This window comes from Cynocephalus volans, chromosome 9, assembly GCF_027409185.1.
Source record: "Cynocephalus volans isolate mCynVol1 chromosome 9, mCynVol1.pri, whole genome shotgun sequence".
NCBI classification, from domain to species: domain Eukaryota; kingdom Metazoa; phylum Chordata; class Mammalia; order Dermoptera; family Cynocephalidae; genus Cynocephalus; species Cynocephalus volans.
The window spans coordinates 35,247,579-35,266,798 of record NC_084468.1 but is presented as its reverse complement, the minus strand read 5'-3'; the positions used below and the strand labels follow the sequence as shown (position 1 = coordinate 35,266,798).

At 38.3% G+C, this 19,220-nt stretch overlaps 1 protein-coding gene across 1 annotated transcript in view; it reads left to right on the top strand.

The window, feature by feature from the left end:
* Positions 1-1,696: 1,696 nt before the first annotated feature.
* SMIM14 (small integral membrane protein 14) overlaps positions 1,697-19,220 on the top strand; it is a 60,158-nt gene continuing 42,634 nt past the window's right edge. Inside the window, exon 1 of the mRNA XM_063108140.1 lies at positions 1,697-1,948. The gene's annotated coding sequence lies outside the window, so the exon portion shown is untranslated. The remainder of the gene's footprint in view (positions 1,949-19,220) is intronic.

The window sequence follows — 19,220 nt, the reverse complement described above, 5'->3', positions numbered from 1 at the left end:
TGTTTATTCTTGCTAAAATTTTAGCAGTATTCACAATGCTCTGATAGGGCTCTTTTCAAACTTTCTTATCCTTCTTAGTGTCTCAAACCAGATCCTGTTCAGACATGTTATGACAAGTTAGTATGACTTAACTTTGATGCAAAAAAAAAAAAAAAAAAAGGAAAACTGCAGTCTATGCATAGTTTTCTGGTTTTTTTTTTTTTTTTTTTTGGCAGCTGGCAAATGACAGGGATCAACATGGTTTTTTCATGACATGCAGTTTCCATGAATTTAAAGAACACTTGCATGTGCATATGGGTGCACCCAAGCATAACAGATTTTTTGTTTAGATTTCCACAAATTAAGGACCCCATGGTGGGGCTAGCTGGTTAGATCAGTTGGTTAGAGCATGCCTGGTAACACCAAGGTCAAGGGTCAATTCCCCTTGCTGGCCAGCTGTCCCCCCCCCCCAAAGACCTTATGCTACAGGGTCAGCCGACCAACTTCAACAGGGCACCAGATTCCATCTCAAACTCTTTGAATTTGAGTAAGCAGAGTTCAGGATCGCAGATTAAAGGCCAAGAAATTTGGCTTCTTTGTACCTACTTGTTCTTGTAATCATTGTTAACTAGGAAAGAGTTCAAGTTTTACCAGAAACCTTTAATTTTCCAGAAACCTTTACCTGTGTTTTATATCCACTTTAATTAAAAAGCTCTTGCAGATTATACTAATCTACTGAAGGTGACTCAGCTTGTTGAGAAGTAATTAACCAAATAGCTGAGCAAGAAACCCGGGGTAGTGAAAAGGTCAAGTCAGAGTAAGAAAGACAGCTTCCAGCTAACATTCACCTCTCCTGCTGGATGAAGAGGCACGGTTGTGAAATCTTACCTTGGGACTCATTTTTATTTTACCATTGGTCACATTTTAATTAATGCTTGTCAATTCATGGACCTAAGATAACTATATATAGTCCTAAATTTTGCTAAATTTGGAAATTTCCTGGGCCCCAAAGTATTTGCAGGGAGACTAAGAAGCTAGAATGGGAAGGTAGAAAACACCGACTTCGTATAAAATTAGTTTCTTAATCCACAAGCAGCATCTTTATTCCAGCCCCCAAAGCCAAAGCCACATGTTTGGGCTGGCTGCCTATCAACAGCTTTCCCCTCCCCCTTCCCCACTATCTCCCGACCAACAAGTCATCTTTGGTCACAAATTCCCTTTAATACTCCACTTGAACTTAAGTTTAGTCAGCTTTTCGGTCCAAAAAAGTTAGGAAGGGTAAAGGGAATCGGTAACTGCCACAACTGACACACTTTTGTAACCCCATAACTTCAATTTTCAGCTGGGCCTGGGGTGATCAAAAACACTACCTCTGCAAGAGTACCCTTTCTCAGCAATTTGTGCCCATCGCCACCTCTACTCCGGTATTCTAAAGATTACTGTCGGGGAAGCCATTAGTTCAGGTAAAGCGTGACGAACGTAGAGGACAGTGACCACCACAAACGAAACAGAGGCTAGCCGGAATAGTTCAACAGGCGGAAGCCCCGCCCTGCTTCCTTCACAGTCCTCAGCCCCACCCTCTCAACCGGAACTACGTCCCCCGCGCTCCGCGCCCCCACGCACAGCGTGACGTGTGCGCCCGAAGCGGTTCGCGCCTGCCCCGCCTCTCCGGACGCGCAAGTCGGCGTAGGGAGCGCGCATGCTCGGCAGGTGGGGCTGCTGGGGTCTCGTGGTGTTGGAAGCTGTTACGCTGTAGCCCCGTGGGATCCGGTAGATCCGGGTCTCGTGGTTAAGAGTGACGTGGTCAATCGAATGAAAACAGAGTAAGGGGAAGAAGCCGGCCGCCAGGAGCAGCAGCGATAGCGGCGTCCTGAGTAGCTGCAGCGTTCCGGAAGCACCAGGCGGTTTTTCTGCCGAGCCTGGGTCCTGGCTCCCACCCTCCCCTCCCCGCCGGTTGTTGTCTGGGCGGGTGAGTGTCTGTCCCCCCTTCTCCCTCCGCCGTTTGCCGGCCCACCTTCTCAGCCCGGTTTTTTATGGGGGCTCTTCACGCTCTCGGGGACTGCAGCGGCTGAGGCAGAGCGGGGTTGCTTTTCGGGCTCGGTGGTTCCCCGGCCGGGCTGGAGAGCTGCAGCCGGCGAAAGCCGCTGCTGCCGAGCCCACGCCCCTGGGCGAAGACTTAGGCAGAGAACCTGCAATTTGGCTTTCTCTTCAGGAAGCCGGAGTCGGGCTTGGCAGGGAAGCGGACGGTAGCCACGGGTGGTTTTATTTTTAGGACCGGATAGTCAACACGGGTGAGGGCGTATAATGGAGTAAAAAGAAGAGGGAGAATCGTAGCTGGAAGGAAAAACTCATTAATCCTGAGATCCACACTCTACCGTTTACCCGTCTTTCTCAACCCTTTCTGGGTATGGTTAAGTCACTAGGATGCGTCTTTTGTTATGACTGGCGAGACAAGAAGTCTGCCGCCCTGAAAACGAGAGTATTTTAGCACCTATTGTGTTTCGAGTTTAAAGGATTCCCTTTTTTTGTTCAGTAAGTGAAACCAGGGCTGACAGTGAAGAGATGGCCCCCCTTTGTTGGAACAAATAGTGTGCGATGGACTGGTTACTGGTAGTGCCTGAAGTCCCATGTTGCTGTTTAAAGCCAAAGTTTTCCACAGTGACTCCTTATATGTGGTAGGATTTTAGCCAAGATGATATTTGTTAGCTGTAGAGAGAGTTGGTAAGGTATTGTCAGTTGCCCCAGTTGGCAAAATCGAGAATATGGCCTTAATAGAATGTCTTAGTTTTGCATCCAGAGAGTCGAATGAGCTGCACGCACATAGTAACTACATTTGTAGAAGAGCCGTTCCAGTTTTTGTATTTTATGGTCAGACACCTTTGGCAGCTATGCATACAATAACTTGGAAAGTGTAAGTCCTTCCCAGTGTTTTAGTCTTGATATCCTTAGGAGACATCCTCGTTGCCCAGTGCTGTGGAGGTTGCAGAAAGCTTGTGTTCCCTTTCACTTCAGGTGACTGGACACGGAGATTCCTGTAGTGTAGCCTACTCCGATCCTGCCAACCTTTGCGCCGCTCGACTGCACTAAGGAGACTAGAAAACCAGACCTCCTTTTTGTACTAACTTGGTTTTATAAAAGAACATCTTCCCCCTCACCCCACCCGAGCTCATTAATTGAAGTATTTCTGTGGTATACAGCAAGAAAGGAGAACAAAAGTATGTGTTAATTGATTGCCCCTTATCAAATCCAGGAAGAGTTTTGATGAATTTAGATTGCTGCCTCGAAGGGTGAGACATGGACCTCTTAACAAATCTTTTTCCTCTTGTATCTGTTGTTGTGATCTTTTTTCTTACTACCACAATTAGAATCCTGCTGATTTAGATGAAGGAAAGTGTTTTCTTGAAGTTCCTCTTTTTCAGCTCTTTACTTTTTATTGTAATTTATAAACCGAAAAAAAAAATTTTTTTTCGGCTGGCCCATACAGGGATTGAACCCTGGACCTTAGTGTTATCAGTACCACGCTCTAACCAACTGAGTTAACTGGCCAGCCCCTAATCTGAATATTTTTGCTTATAGGAACTTCTTTGTGATAATGGAACAAAATGTTGATAACAACAGATAAGCCAAAAAGAAGAAAATAATCAATAATCCTGCCACCCAGAGATCACCAAAATGTTAACAGTAGTTCTTTTTTGCATTTATATATTATTAAAATATGGTATTGCACCGCATATGCTTTTCACACACTAACCCTCTTTTTCACACACTAGTACTTCTTTTTTTCTTTTTAAAGTTTTTACAAATATGGACTTTTGGACCTTAACCTTTAGGGAATATTCGCTAGTATGTCTGGCAAACCTTAATTATTAAAATTATGGTTTTAAAAAGTTTCCTCCCAAATCCCTATAATAATGTGAGATTTAAGAAATGAATATGCATTGTATGGCAAAGTAAGGCTTTGCATGTCTTAACTCTTAGAAAAGCAGGCACAGCCTGAGTTAATATGGAAGTTTAAATAGCTTTTGCTTATTTAGTGTTTTGATTCAGGTAAAGGTTTAGTTCTCGTCAGTAGTTACAGTGTGTTCCAAATGCCGCTCAGCTGTTCAGGCCCCATGCGGTAAGGTCCTGGAACATTTTACTTTACACATCACACTTAATATGCTTTATTTTCATTAGGTCCCACATGTTTGCCCATTTAGTCTGGTGCTTTACCAGTGGCACCAAAAGAGCTTTCTGTGGAAGGAAATGTCCTGTTCACCTCAACCTCAAAGGATAAGTACATACCATAAAGTATCCTAAATCTGCTAATAACCCATTTTGGGTCGGATTCTCATAAACTTAATGAAAACCTTTAAATCTCTATTTTCATCTTGTATCTCTTGGGTAATTAATCCCAGGTACTCACTACTTAATTAGTAAGTGATTTAGTTTTTTCTTTGATTTGCCTTAAGCGATAGTGTTCAATATGTATTCTTAGATATTCCACGTCTTCACTTTCTACCACCTTTGCCAGGCTATCATTATCTCTCAACCTGTTCTCTCTGCTTCCACTTTGGCTTTATTATTTATTTATTTATTTCGGTTACTGGCCTGTTTGGGGATCTGAACCCTTGACTTTGGTGTTATAACACTGCACTCTAACCAGTGGAAAGTCCTGTACTTTGGCTTACTGGTGTAGTCCCATTACCAGCCTAAGAGCTCTTTTCAAATGTAAATCAGGTAATGTCACCCCCTTGTTGAAAGTCTCCTGTCTGCATTCAGAATAAAACCCAAACTCCTTATCAAGGCTTGCCAGGCACTACATGTTTGGGCACTGTCTTCCTCTTATCTTAACTTGTATCCCTCTGCCAAGTTCAGTGTCCTGGAGCCTGGCCACACAGGCTTCTTCCTGTATTCCAGCCTCACTGGCATTGTTGTTCCTGGAATTAGCTTGCCTTAAGGCCTTTGCACTTGCTGTACCTTGTGGATCAGTACTGTTCTTCCAGATCTTGCTGTAGCTGTTCTTTTGTCATTCAGGTCTCAGGTCTGATGTTGCCTCTTCAAGGAGATTGCCCCATCTCTCCATTCTATTTCATTTTCTTTGCAACATTATCAGTACCTGGAATTCCGTTGTTTTTTATTTTCTTCTGTACTGGAAAGTAGGCTCTGAAGATGAGGATCCTTTCGCTCCTTTTCAATGCGTAGTAGGTACTCAACAAATGTTGGTTGAATGAATGAACTTGGTGAACATGGCTGTTTTCCTTTTGAACATACTGTGTAAAGGCCAATTCTTAACATGGAAGAATTCTAATTTTCAGCCTTTTTTTTTTTTTTATAGGACAGTGCTTTAATTCTTTTACTTAAATAATTCTTGATGTTTGGGCCAGAGAACACCCACATTCTACTTCAGACCTATGAAATTAGTCTCTGGGAGAATGGGTCCCCAGAACCTGCGTTTTCACCAACCCTTGGATGATTTTAATGTACATTAATGTTTGGGATTGCCTCAATATTTTAATGGCTTTTCTCTGGGAGATTGCTTCTTGGCTTTATAGTAGTAATGACAACTACCGTTTCTTGGAACACTTTATGTATCAGGTACTATGCTAAAAATTACTCTTACATGTATCTCATTTAACTGCACAGCCACTCAGATGTAGGTATTCCTACTCCCATTCCTACAATGTCGACAGTGAAGGCACCAAGACATAGTAAATGGCAGAAACTTGGATTTGAACTCAAGTCTGTCTTCTTAATCACTGTGCCCTACTGCCTCTGAACTACAGGGTTTAGAACTGTATGCACACAGTACTTTGGTTAAGGTAGGCCATGTTTTTGTTAAGGACAAGGTAGTGTTTTCTGTCGCATTTCCAATCCTGTCCTTAATGAAGTCCATTGTTTTGTTGGCTTTTAACCTAAAGTTGCACGGAGGAGATGACCTTCAGAAACGTTCTGTAAAGACTTCTAGGTCGTCTTGCTTTGTTGTATTGAGTGCTGAGATCCTACCACACTTGAAGTAAATTTGGAGTATTTTGGAGTATTTTTTCTCTCACTTTCTACCTGTTGATACAGTCATATGAGTTCTTCTTACAATTTCTCCATTTCTCCGTTGATTTGGGTGTTTTACTGTTTGGGACTGCTTTTGGATGATCATAAGCTGCAGAAATTTTTCACTGCAAGACCTCTTTCTGAGTTAAAAAAAAAAAAAAGTGTTAAATTTAATAGTTGCATTGATTTTGTGGGGGACTTCAACCCAGAGAAATACTGGGCTTTTTTAATCATCCTTCCTGGTCTTTCAGCCTGGCTAATTCTGTTTCTGTGGGGGCTCAGGTCACACAGGACCTTTACCAGAGGTCTAGCCCAACCCCCTCGAGCTTCTGTAAATAGCTTTGTATGTCTCTCATCCTTCACCTTTTGTATTTAATTAGTGTGGCTGTCTGGCCAATTTTATTGGGAGTCCCATGAGGTCAGGGAGGAACAATTAAGCAATCAATAGGCTTGTTCACAGAATAAATAGTGAGACAAATCTCACTTCAATTGGTATCTGTAGAGAACAGTACATTGCTAAAATGAATTATTTGTAATAATCTTTTTTTGACCTAATTTAATAAGACTAAAAAAACCTTAAAACCAGAAACTAAATTAAATTGTGTAAATTGATGATGTATGATGTATTAAGTACTATTAAGTAATGATGTATTAGTGTACGGATTGTGCTGAAAGTTAACCAATCCCAACTCTTTGTTACATTGTTACTTATATTAGGATATTATTAAGATTGTAAAATTTATTAGACAATTACTAGTTTAGGCTTATAAGAAAAGGGTTTTTTGGGTGTGTGTTTATGGGCATATTCATGTTTTGGTCCACACAACATGTACTGACCAAATCAATGGTTGTTTCTGTCTTTAGCTTGGAAGATATCAGTGTATCCTGCCTTAAGCCTAAAGAACAGATAGGGAAAACCTAAGACATTTTGATAGAGTGCTAAAAATTGAGTCTGAAATTAAAAAGCAATTACCTGTCTGAATATCAATAATAATGGCATTTACTATTTATGGAGTATATATGCCAGTTCCTTGACTTTCTTTACATGTATTATGTTTAACCGATTTATCAGCCCTCTAAGTCGTACCATTATCCCTAATTTAATTTGCCCAGGGTCAAGTCACTAGTAAATGGTATTGTTGGGCTTCAAACTCAATTTTCCCTTGATCCAAAGCTCACTTACTTTGTTGCAACAATGTTGGCTAGTGTTCTTGCCTTACAGAGTCATGAAGTTGTTTTTTGTTTGTTTCTTTGTTTGTTTTGTGTGTGTGTGTGATGTGTGTGTATAAAACTTTTTGGGCTGGCGGCTGGTAAGGTCAGAATTATTAAGTTATGATAAGTAAACTTACTTGTTTTAGCTGTCAGAATATGCTAGTAGAACTACTTTCATGAATTGTTCTTTCTAAACCTAAATCAGATATACATTTCTAATAGCCTCTCTTAAAAAAAGAAAGACATGCCTGCTGTTATTGAAAAGTTGTAAAGGATAGTAATATATAAAGCCAACAAAGAACAAAATCCTATAATCCTCTCAGAAGTCATCTTTGTACCTGTATTTCTTTCGTGTTTTTTTCCCTTTTTTTCGTTTTGCTTATAATTCCTTTCAGGTTTATTTCATATTGCTAAAGAAAGTAACATATTTTATTTATTTATTTATTTACTGGGCGGCTGGCTGGGACAGAGATCGAACTCTGGACCTTGGTGTTCATTTTGCTCAGTTGAAATAACAAGACTAAGAGAACAACTCTTTGGTATTATTTGTATCAACAACACAATATATGTGTGCAGTTCTTCCAGACCTTAACACTTTTTAATAAAATTAAATAACAATATTGGTCACTAAGTTAGAATTTAATTCCAGACCTTGCCTTTGCAAACCATGTTCAAAGTCAGCATAATACAGATGCCATATTCTCATTGAAGCTGTGTTAAGCATATAAACTTCTATCTGGTATTTAATTTCTTTTTCTTTTTCTCTTTCAAGGTTGGTCAGATTCCTAATTCCTTTGTTTTCTCAAGGACCCCCATTATTTGGGCCCAAGGAAGGTAGAAAGAAGGAAAAAAAATTTTTTTTAAAGTATAGATATAATGTGTGTAAGACTCTAGCATCTTAAGTTTAAGAAAACAGCCTGGCTAGTTAGCTCAGTTGTTTAGAGCGTAGCCCTGTAACACCAAGGTTAAGGGTTCAGTTCCCTGTACTGGCCAGCTACCCGCCTCCCCCCCCCCAAAAAGAAAAGAAAACGAAGTTTCTAGTACATAACCTTCCAGTCTTTTACTTTTTTAAAAAAAATCATATTTGGTGTAAATGAAATATAATATCCACATACGCTTGTATCCTTAATTTTTTTTGTTTAACATAATGAGCTTTTAGGGCCGGCCCGTGGCTCACTCGGGAGAGTGCGGTGCTGATAACACCAAGGCCCCGGGTTCGGATCCCATATACGGATGGCCGGTTCGCTCACTGGCTGAGCGTGGTGCTGACAACACCAAATCAAGGGTTAAGATCCCCTTACCGGTCATCTTTAAAAAAAAAAAAAAAAAAAAAAAAAACATAATGAGCTTTTAAGCATGGCCTTAGAAACTTTCTAAACATGATTTTTAACTGGCTATATATTATTAGATATTTTAAATTGATTTACTTGAAGTTTTCATTTAATGTTGGGCATGAATGTAGTTTCCAATTTTTCACCATTATGAATAATCAATAGGGCCAACCGCGTGGCATACTCAGGAGAGTGTGGCGCTCCCGCCATGGGTTCGGATCCTATATAGGGATGGCCGGTGCGCTCACTGGCTGAGTGCAGTGCGGGCCACACCAAGCCAAGGGTTGCGATCCCCTTACCGGTCACAAAATAAATAAATAAATAATCAATAGGCTTTTAAATAGTAACCCAAGCTCTGAATAATTACAGCAGTTTTAATGATTTGAATTGATTTTATTCCTAATTCAACAAGTATATACAATATACATATACTTTTGCGTATACCTAGAAAATTTACAGGAAAGTTTTTAGTAGAAGCTGCCTCTGAGGAGAGGAGAGTGCTTTTTACTTGTAGGGTTTTTTTTTTTTTTTTTTTGGTGGCTGGCCAGCATGGGAATGCAAACCCTTGAACAACATTGCGCTCCAACCAGCTGAGCTAACTGGCCAGCCCTAGGTTGTTTTTTTTAAATTTCGGTATTTGAAAATTTTAACTATAAATGTATTGCTTTAAAAGCTCTTTGGAAAAGTCTGTATTTTTCTAAATTAAACCAATTTTGGGGTGTATAATAGGGCTTATAATATATTTAATAACATTTTAAACTTCAGTGTTTTTATTTTGGAGAAAGTTATGTTCTTGTTGCTTATTTTCATATTCAGTTTTCATTTCCTTTTTTTAAAATTTAGTTCAAAGCACAGATATGAGTCTCAAGTTTGTTAAAAAAAAAAAAAAAAGATACAGAATGAAACTGGTTTATGCTTGACTGCAGTCATTCACGAGTATTACCAGGGCAGAGCTGCCTTTTGCTTTTTCTATATCCCCTTCTGAACTCTTATGCCTGTTACTTAGTCCCCTCAAGACTTGTTAGATAAATCTTTTTCAGGAAAGGAAAAGTGGGAGAAGAAATGTGCTTGAATCCCACGTCTGTGTGCTCGGTGACTTTGGGCAAGCACTGAAGCTCTCTGGGGCTTGGTTCTTTCCTGCTTAAATGAGTGGGTGAGAACTGCTGCATCTCCAGAGTTTTTGTGATATAATCATTTGGGAAGTTGTGATTTGTCGAATATGAATAAGTAAAGACTCTAATCTATACCTGATCTATACAGTGATATCTTACACAGGTCTCACTGGCCATGCTGTTCTTATTGCTTCTGTATATGAGGGTACTTTAGAAAGTTTGTGGAAACAGAATTAAAAGAGAATATGGGGCTGGCCAGTTAGCTCAGTTGGTTAGAGCATGGCCTAGTAACACAAAGGTCAAGGGTTGGTTCCCTGCACTGGCCAGCTGACAAAAAATAAAGAGAATACGAATCTTTCCATTTTCAAGGGACAAAATTACAACAGATTTAAATACCTCATTTGGCTTTATTGTGATTCTAGAATTGGGCAACACTTCATTCCATAAAACAGAATAGGTTTTCCAATGATCTGAGCATTGGAGGTTGGTTTTATAGACAGAAAAAGCCGAAGAAAGCAGAAACAAAGAACAAAAAGTGGAGTGGCCATTTCAAAGTAACTTTCTTTGTAAGGTGGGGACAGAGAGACAGAGCAATAGAAAAATAACTGATTATGGGCCGAGCCCGTGGCGCACTCGGGAGAGTGCGGCGCTGGGAGCACGGCAACGCTCCCGCCGCGGGTTCGGATCCCATATAGGAATGGCCGGTGCACTCACTGGCTGAGTGCCGGTCACGAAAAAGACCAAAAAAAAAAAAAAAAAACTGATTATTTAACATCAGGTTACTTCAGGATATCCTTTTTATGTAAGGATTAAAGCAGAGAGAATTTCATTGTCATGCTTATTGAAGAGTTAAGCCTGCTCTTGTGATTAGCTACTTCTAGGTAAAATATAGGTTCACCCTATGGGTCAGTATAAAGGAGTATTGTAATAAATTTGTAACCATAATAGTTTGGCTATTATTTGAATTTTAAAAATTTGTCCTAGCATTCAGGGTGTTTGAACTCCTAAGCACAGGGAATTGTGATATTTAGGTTACAAAGTGGGGTTTATTTCAACATTTAAAAATTTTTTTTTTTTTTTTTTTTTTTTTTAAAAGATGACCGGTAAGGGGATCTTAACCCTTGACTTGGTGTTGTCAGCACCACGCTCAGCCAGCGAGCTAACCGGCCATCCCTATATGGGATCCGAACCCGTGGCCTTGGTGTTATCAGCACCACACTCTCCCGAGTGAGCCACGGGCCGGCCCAACATTTAAAAATTTTAAATGTCTTTAACTTCTCCCAGACATAGCTTTCGCACAATTTTTAACCAATAGTAGTTGACTGATTTGGACTTGAGTCTGCATCCTTTCCTTGAATTGTAGTTTAAGAAAACGTATGTCATTTTTAAGAATGGCATTTGGGCTCACTTTGGAAAGTGTGGTGCTGCTAACACCAAGTTCAAGAGGTCCAATCAGCTGCCAAAAAAAAAGTAATAGGAAGTCAGTTGATAGTTAATCTAATTTCTGAACTACTTTAAAGTTTTCTTTGTAAGGGTGAAACAAATGAAACTATCTTGATTGGTTATATCTGGCAGATGTGGAATGATTCCTGGTTATGAATTTACTGTATGACTTCCTGTCACATACTAGATGTGTGATCATGGTCAAATTGCTAGTTTATCTGAACCTATTTTCCTCATTTTTAAAACAGGGATAATTAATTTATCAGAAGGGCTGTTAAGATGTGAAAGTAGTTGGTAAAGCTACATTTCAATATAAACTATTAAGTATGTTAAGTGTGGCTATATTTGTTTCCATGTGGTGGGGGAGAAAAGGAGATTTTTGTTTTGTTTTCTATAAAAATATATTTAAAAAAGCTTTTATGTGTATTTGAAACTTTTACCACTAAAAGGTACAGTGGTATAATGAATCCCTATGTACCCCATCATTCGCCTTCAACAGTTATTCAGTTCATGGTGGTTTTGTTTCATTTATACATCTCACTTGCAGGATTTTTTTATTTTTATTTTTATTTTTTTTAAATTTTATTTTGTCGATATACACTGTAGCTGATTATTGCTCCCCATCACCAAAACCTCCCTCCCTTCTCCCTCCCCCCCTCCCCCCCAACAATGTCCTTTCTGTTTGCTTGTCGTATCAACTTCATATAATTGTGGTTGTTATATCTTCTTCCCCCCACCCCCCTGGGTTTTTTTTTTTTTGTGTGTGTGTGTGTGTGTGTGTGTGAATTTATATATTAATTTTTAGCTCCCACCAATAAGTGAGAACATGTGGTATTTCTCTTTCTGTGCCTGACTTATTTCACTTAATATAATTCTCTCAAGGTCCATCTGTGTTGTTGCAAATGGCAGTATTTCATTCGTTTTTATAGCTGAGTAGTATTCCATTGTGTAGATGTACCACATTTTCCGTATCCACTCATCTGATGATGGGCATTTGGGCTGGTTCCAACTCTTGGCTATTGTAAAGAGTGCTGCGATAAACATTGGGGAACAGGTATACCTTCGACTTGATGATTTCCATTCCTCTGGGTATATTCCCAACAGTGGGATAGCTGGGTCGTATGGTAGATCTATCTGCAATTGTTTGAGGAACCTCCACACCATTTTCCATAGAGGCTGCACCATTTTGCAGTCCCACCAACAATGTATGAGAGTTCCTTTTTCTCCGCAGCCTCGCCAGCATTTATCGTTCAGAGTCTTTTGGATTTTAGCCATCCTAACTGGGGTTAGATGGTATCTCAATGTGGTTTTGATTTGCATTTCCCGGATGCTGAGTGATGTTGAGCAATTTTTCTTATGTCTGTTGGCCATTTGTATATCTTCCTTAGAGAAATGCCTGCTTAGCTCCATTGCCCATTTTTTAATTGGGTTGCTTGTTTTCTTCTTGTAAAGTTGTTTGAGTTCCTTATATATTCTGGATATTAATCCTTTGTCAGATGTATATTTTGCAAATATTTTCTCCCACTCTGTTGGTTGTCTTTTAACTCTGTTAATTGTTTCTTTTGCTGTGCTGAAGCTTTTTAGTTTGATATAATCCCATTTGTTTATTTTTCCTTTGGTTGCCCGTGCTTTTGGGGTCGTATTCATGAAGTCTGTGCCCAGTCCTATTTCCTGGAGTGTTTCTCCTATGTTTTCTTTAAGAAGTTTTATTGTTTCAGGGTGTATATTTAAATCCTTAATCCATTTTGAGTTGATTTTAGTATACGGTGAGAGGTATGGATCTAGTTTCATTCTCCTGCATATGGATATCCAGTTTTCCCAGCACCATTTGCTGAAGAGGCAGTCCCTTCCCCAGTGAATAGGCTTGGTGCCTTTGTCAAAGATCAGATGGCAGTAAGTGTGTGGGTTGATTTCTGGATTCTCTATTCTATTCCATTGGTCAGTGTGTCTGTTTTTGTGCCAGTACCATACTGTTTTGGTTATTATAGCTTTGTAGTATAGCTTAAAGTCAGGTAGTGTTATGACTCAAATAACAAAAATTAGAAATGAAAAAGGCGATATTACAACTGATTCATCTGAAATACAAGGAATCATTCGAGACTACTATAAACAACTATACGCCAACAAATTTGAAAATCTGGAGGAAATGGATAAATTTCTGGACACACACAAGCTCCCAAAACTGAACCGTGAAGACGTAGAAAATCTGAACAGACCAGTAACAATAAAGGAGATTGAAGCTGTTATCAGAAGGCTCCCAACAAAGAAAAGCGCCCAGGACCAGATGGATTCACAGCAGAATTTTACCAAACATTCAAAGAGGAATTGACACCGATTCTTTACAAACTATTCCAAAAGATTGAAACAGACGCAAATCTCCGAAACTCATTCTATGAAGCAAACATCATCCTGATACCAAAACCAGGTAAAGATATAACCAAAAAAGAAAACTACAGGCCGATATCCTTGATGAATATAGATGCAAAAATCCTCACTAAAATACTAGCAAACAGAATACAGCAACACATACGAAAAATTATTCATCACGATCAAGTGGGATTCATCCAGGGATGCAAGGTTGGTTCAACATATGCAAATCAATAAATGTGATACACCATATTAATAAACTCAAACACAAGGACCATATGATCATCTCTATAGATGCTGAAAAAGCATTTGATAAAGTTCAGCACTCATTCATGACAAAGACCCTCTATAAGTTAGGTATAGAGGGAAAGTATCTCAACATAATTAAAGCCATATATGACAAACCCACTGCCAATATCATCCTGAATTGGGAAAAGCTGAAAGCTTTTCCTTTAAGAACAGGAACTAGACAAGGATGCCCACTCTCACCACTCCTCTTCAACATAGTGTTGGAAGTACTAGCCAGAGCAATCAGAGAAGAGAAGGAAATAAAGGGCATCCAGATTGGAAAAGATGAAGTCAAACTGTCCCTGTTTGCAGATGACATGATCCTATATATCGAACAGCCTAAAACCTCTCCAAAAAGCTCTTGGAATTGATAAATGATTTCAGCACAGTAGCAGGATACAAAATCAACACACAAAAATCAGTAGCATTTCTTTTCTCCAATAGTGAACATGCAGAACGAGAAATCAAGAAAGCCTGCCCATTTACAATAGCCACCAAAAAAATAAAATACTTAGGAATTGAGTTAACCAAGGAGGTGAAAAATCTCTATAATGAGAACTACAAACCACTGCTGAGAGAAATTAGAGAGGATACAAGAAGATGGAAAGATATTCCATGCTCTTGGATTGGAAGAATCAACATAGTGAAAATGTCCATACTACCCAAAGTGATATACAAATTCAATGCAATCCCCATCAAAATTCCAAAGACATTTTTCTCAGAAATGGAAAAAACTATTTAGACATTTATATGGAACAATAAAAGACCACGCATAGCCAAAGCAATGCTCAGCAAAAAAAATAAAGCTGGGGGCATAACACTACCTGACTTTAAGCTATACTACAAAGCTATAATAACCAAAACAGTATGGTACTGGCAGGATTATTTTTTAATTAAATCCCAGCCATTTTATCACTTTAACTGAAAATACTTATCGAGATCTCTAAGAGATAAGGACTCTTTTTAGATGTGGTAATTGACATTGTAGTTAAATTAATAGTTTGTAAATGTCATTTAATCATCATTTAAAGTTCCTGATTGTCCATAAATATCCTTTTACTAGGTTTGTTTGAATCAAGATTGATACCCCTTAAATCTGTTTTAATCTGTAACCATTCCCTGGCCATCTCTAAGTTTTATTTATCAAAGAAACTGACTCATTTTCCCTGTATTTAGCTGCTGCATTCAAAAACTGTTTTCTGATTGTCAGAATGAATATGTCCTCATCACATGATATTTGAGAAGTGTACAAAGTGGAAAGTAAAATCCTGCCACCCAGAGATAACAGATATTAAAGTTGTCTTACGTTTTCTTTCAACTTTTTCATTTGTGTTTTTCTATTTTTTTTTTAAAAATATGTGCATGTGCTGTGTTTATTTTTACAGGCTAAGATTTTAAATATACTTTTAACATTGTGTTGTGATCATTTTCCCATGACATTTTGAAAGAAAATGAAACATTTGGGTGCATAATGCTTCACAGTATGTATCATAAATTACAGATATTTTAGATCATTCCAATTTTTCACTTTTTGAGGTTTTTTTGGCAGCTGGCCGGTGCCGGGATTGAACCCTAGACCTTGATGTTATCAGTACCACACTCTAACCAACTAAGCTAACCATCAAGTCACTATTTTATAGCTATTATAATTGTCTTTGTATATAAATCTTCATATTTCAGATTATTTTCCTTGATATGGAGTCTTAGAAGTAGAATTATTCAGAGGGCATGAATGTTTTTAAACTTCTGGAATTGTATTGCCAGAAAAGTTTTCATAGTTTATAATCTGAAATACAGTGTATGAGTGGATCCATCTTATTTAAGAATTTGGGTGGTTTTTGTTTGTTTTAAAAGATGACTGGTAGAAAGGACATTGTTGTGTGGGAGGGGGGAGAGGGAGGAGGGAGGGAGGTTTCGGCGATAGGCCACAATAATCAACCACATTGTATATTGACAGAATAAAATTAAAAAATAAATAAATAAATAAAAACGGGGGGGGGGAAAGATGACTGGTAAGGGTATCTTAACCCTTGACTTGGTGTTTTCAGCACCATGCTCTCCCAAGTAAGCTAACTGGCCGTCCCTATATAGGGATCCGAACCCTTGGCCTTGGTGTTATCATCACCACACTCTCCTAAGTGAGCCGAGGGCCGGCCCTAGAATTTGGGTGTTTTTTTTCTTTTTTTTTTTTGTCGTTTTTTCGTGACCGGCACTCAGCCAGTGAGTGCACCGGTCAGTCCTATATAGGATCCGAACCCGCGGCAGGAGCGTCGCCGCGCTGCCAGCGCAGCACTCTACCAAGTGCGCCACAGGCTCGGCCCTCTTTGTTTGTTTTTAATGCACACAGCCTTATGTTGTAAATTTGATATTTTCCATTGTATCTATCTTTAGGAAGTCCTTCCCTAACGGTCATAAGTATTTACCTAAATTATCTTCTAGAATTACTGATTTTTTTTTTTCTTCTAGTAGGTTTTCCCAGGACCATTTACTGAAATATCAGCCCCTTCCTTGTTTATTTGTGATTCAAGTTTTGATATATAAATTTAAATAATATTTTATAGTTGGTTTCAGAAAATTCTAGAAAAAAGGATTGATTTGTCATTTACTGGGTTGTAATATTCTTTGTTATCCCTCTCTTCCCTTTACCTTATTTCTGCTTGCCATCCCAGCTGTGGTAAGTATTCAGATATCTCTTATGTACCTTGGGGAAAAGATCTAAAACAAAACCACTCTAGGCCTCGTCTTTTTCTTTTTCCTTTTCTATCTTTTTTTTTTTTTTTTTTTTTTTTTTGTCTTTTTCGTGACAGGCACTCAGCCAGTGAGTGCACCGGCCATTCCTATATAGGATCCGAACCCGCAGCGGGAGCGTCGCTGCGCTCCCAGCGCCGCACTCTCCCGAGTGTGCCGCAGGCTCGGCCCTTTCCTTTTCTATCTTATATGTGATTTTAAATGAACTTAAAAATGAATTCCTGTTTGCCTTTATCTTGAACTTAAAGAAACATTATACCAAGATTAATAGTTTGTAGTACAGATGCTGTTTCAGGATTTTGATTCTCAATTGTTAAAGCTTCCACCAGAGAGAGTAGGGCAGGGAAAAGCAAACTTTAAAAACTGATTTTGCAAAGTAATTGCATCAGAGTTAGATCAAAGGCTGACTCCATAGATGTATCCATTGTAGGATCTGTTTATATACTTTGTAATTTGTTCCTCTTTTTGGGGTGGGGGGCAGCTGGCAGGTAGAGGGATTGAACCCTGGAACTTGGTGTTATCAGCACCACTCTGTAATTTCAGCGATGGTGGGATTTGGTTCATTTTGTAACACACACAATCCCTTTTATTATATAATAAATCTTAACAAATTCAGTGATGATAGAGGGTCAGACAGGATTTAGACAAATCATTTTCAGTTTAAGAGAAATTGAGATGTAATAGTCTCTAGAGCTAATGGTTTTGGTGGGGGGAAGAGCAAGAAGCTTACTGTAAACAAACAAAAAATAAAAAAAGAAGCTTATTGTAAGGTTATTCTTTTAAGAAGTTAATACTTGTTGAATAGTTAAAATAGTTACATAATATAAATTTGGAAGACACAGAACTCTATACATTGAAAAGTCTCATTACTACTTTTGTCCCCTGGCCACTTAGGCTCCCTTTCTAGAGGCAACCAATTATATAATTATTTTAAAATTCTAAATCCTTAAGGTTTAGGACTATTTGCAAACATGTTTCCATAGATGAAAACTTACCATTGAGTTATTAATGTATGGGAGTTTTGGCATTAGCATTTGATTTTTATTTTGGGTAATATCTTTGGTTTACATGTATATGTAAATTTGTACTTATATATAAACATTTACATACACATATGTAAATATATAATTTAGTTCAAAAAGTAAAATGTATACAAAAGTAGGAATGCAAGAAAAAAATTGATCACCTTAGCAGTAACAAGTGTAATCATTTTAATATAGAATAATCCCTCCCCGGGTTTAAATTCTGGGTATATAGTAATTCTGCATACTTTTTTTTTTAAACCTTAACCACAAGAACTTAACATTGAACATACTGGATTTCTGACTCATTTCTTAATAATCTTGCTCTTGGAAGAAGGAGCAGGGAACTAACCTTTATTGAGTAAGAGAGGAAACGGGATTGGCAGAAGAGTAGAGAGGTTAACTAAGGGTACATGTTTTTATAGTACAACCTTGAGAAAAATAAAGGAAAAATCCATGTTGCAGTAATTCTGGTTCCTTAGAACTACTTTTCTTGATTTTTTTTTTTTTAATGGATCTGAGATGTGTAGAGAATAAGCTGACTGATTACACTATTCTGTTATGTTTTGATGTGGGTACCAAGGAAGATTTATTTATTTTAAAAGAGGAAAGAAAACTTTCAAGTCATGCATTCAGTTTATATCCAGTACCACAATGGAGTCTGAGCAGCAGCTGTTGGAGACTCCAAGTCATAAAATGTAAAGGAATTGAATGCTCGGATAGAAGAACAAAAATGCCAGATATATAGTACTCTGTCTCAAATCAAAATTAGCGTGTAATATAACCCTCTTGGTAGAACCTCAGGAAGGGTGATTCCAAAAAGTTTGTGGAAAGCAGTGGATAATTGTCGAGTCACATTACCCATTATTACTAGTTTAAGATAAGTAACATGTAGTAATAATCTGTTTCTTATCATTTATGAGGACTTTCCTGGGATCACCTTGAATTAGTGTTCTATTCTAACTCTGCTTTCCCATAAATTTTCCAGTTCCTCAGCCCAGAGTTGTCCTTCTTTTCTTTTTTGGTGACTTGCCTGCCCGGGACTCCAAACCCTTGACCTTGGTGTTACAACACAGTGGTGTAACCAATTGAGTTAATCAGCCAGCCCCTGCCCAGAGTTTTCTACCATGCTATTTATTTTTCATGAGCATAAACCTGTTAATACATAGGGCCAGCCCGTGTGGCTCACTTGGGAGAGCTGACAACAGCAAGTCAAGGGTTAAGATCCCCTTACCGGTCATCTTTTAAAACAAACAAACAAACAAACAAAAAAACCCTGTTAATACATAGTTTTTTCCAGCCTCTTTTTTTTAAAAATGCTGTTTTCAATTTTAATTATAACACACACACCATTTGTAGTCTGCTTTTTTCACTTAACACATAAGCCTTTTTCTCTTACAATAAGTTTATTTTTTATTCTAAAGCAATATACTTCAATCAGAAAAAATTAAGCAAAGAGAATATATTATAAAGCAAATGCTTCAGTTTTCTTGGTCACAAAAACAATTTTTAAATTTTCTTGTAATTATAATTAACTATTTGTAGCTTGGGGCACATGTTGGTAGTGAGAAAGTGTTGTACACTTTATATGTAAAAGTTTTCATTCCAAGATCTAGCAGGAACAGGACACGTTTAGTTGACTTTGCTGATTCTTCTTCAGTAGTCATCTGTTCCTCCTCTGTTCCTACTCC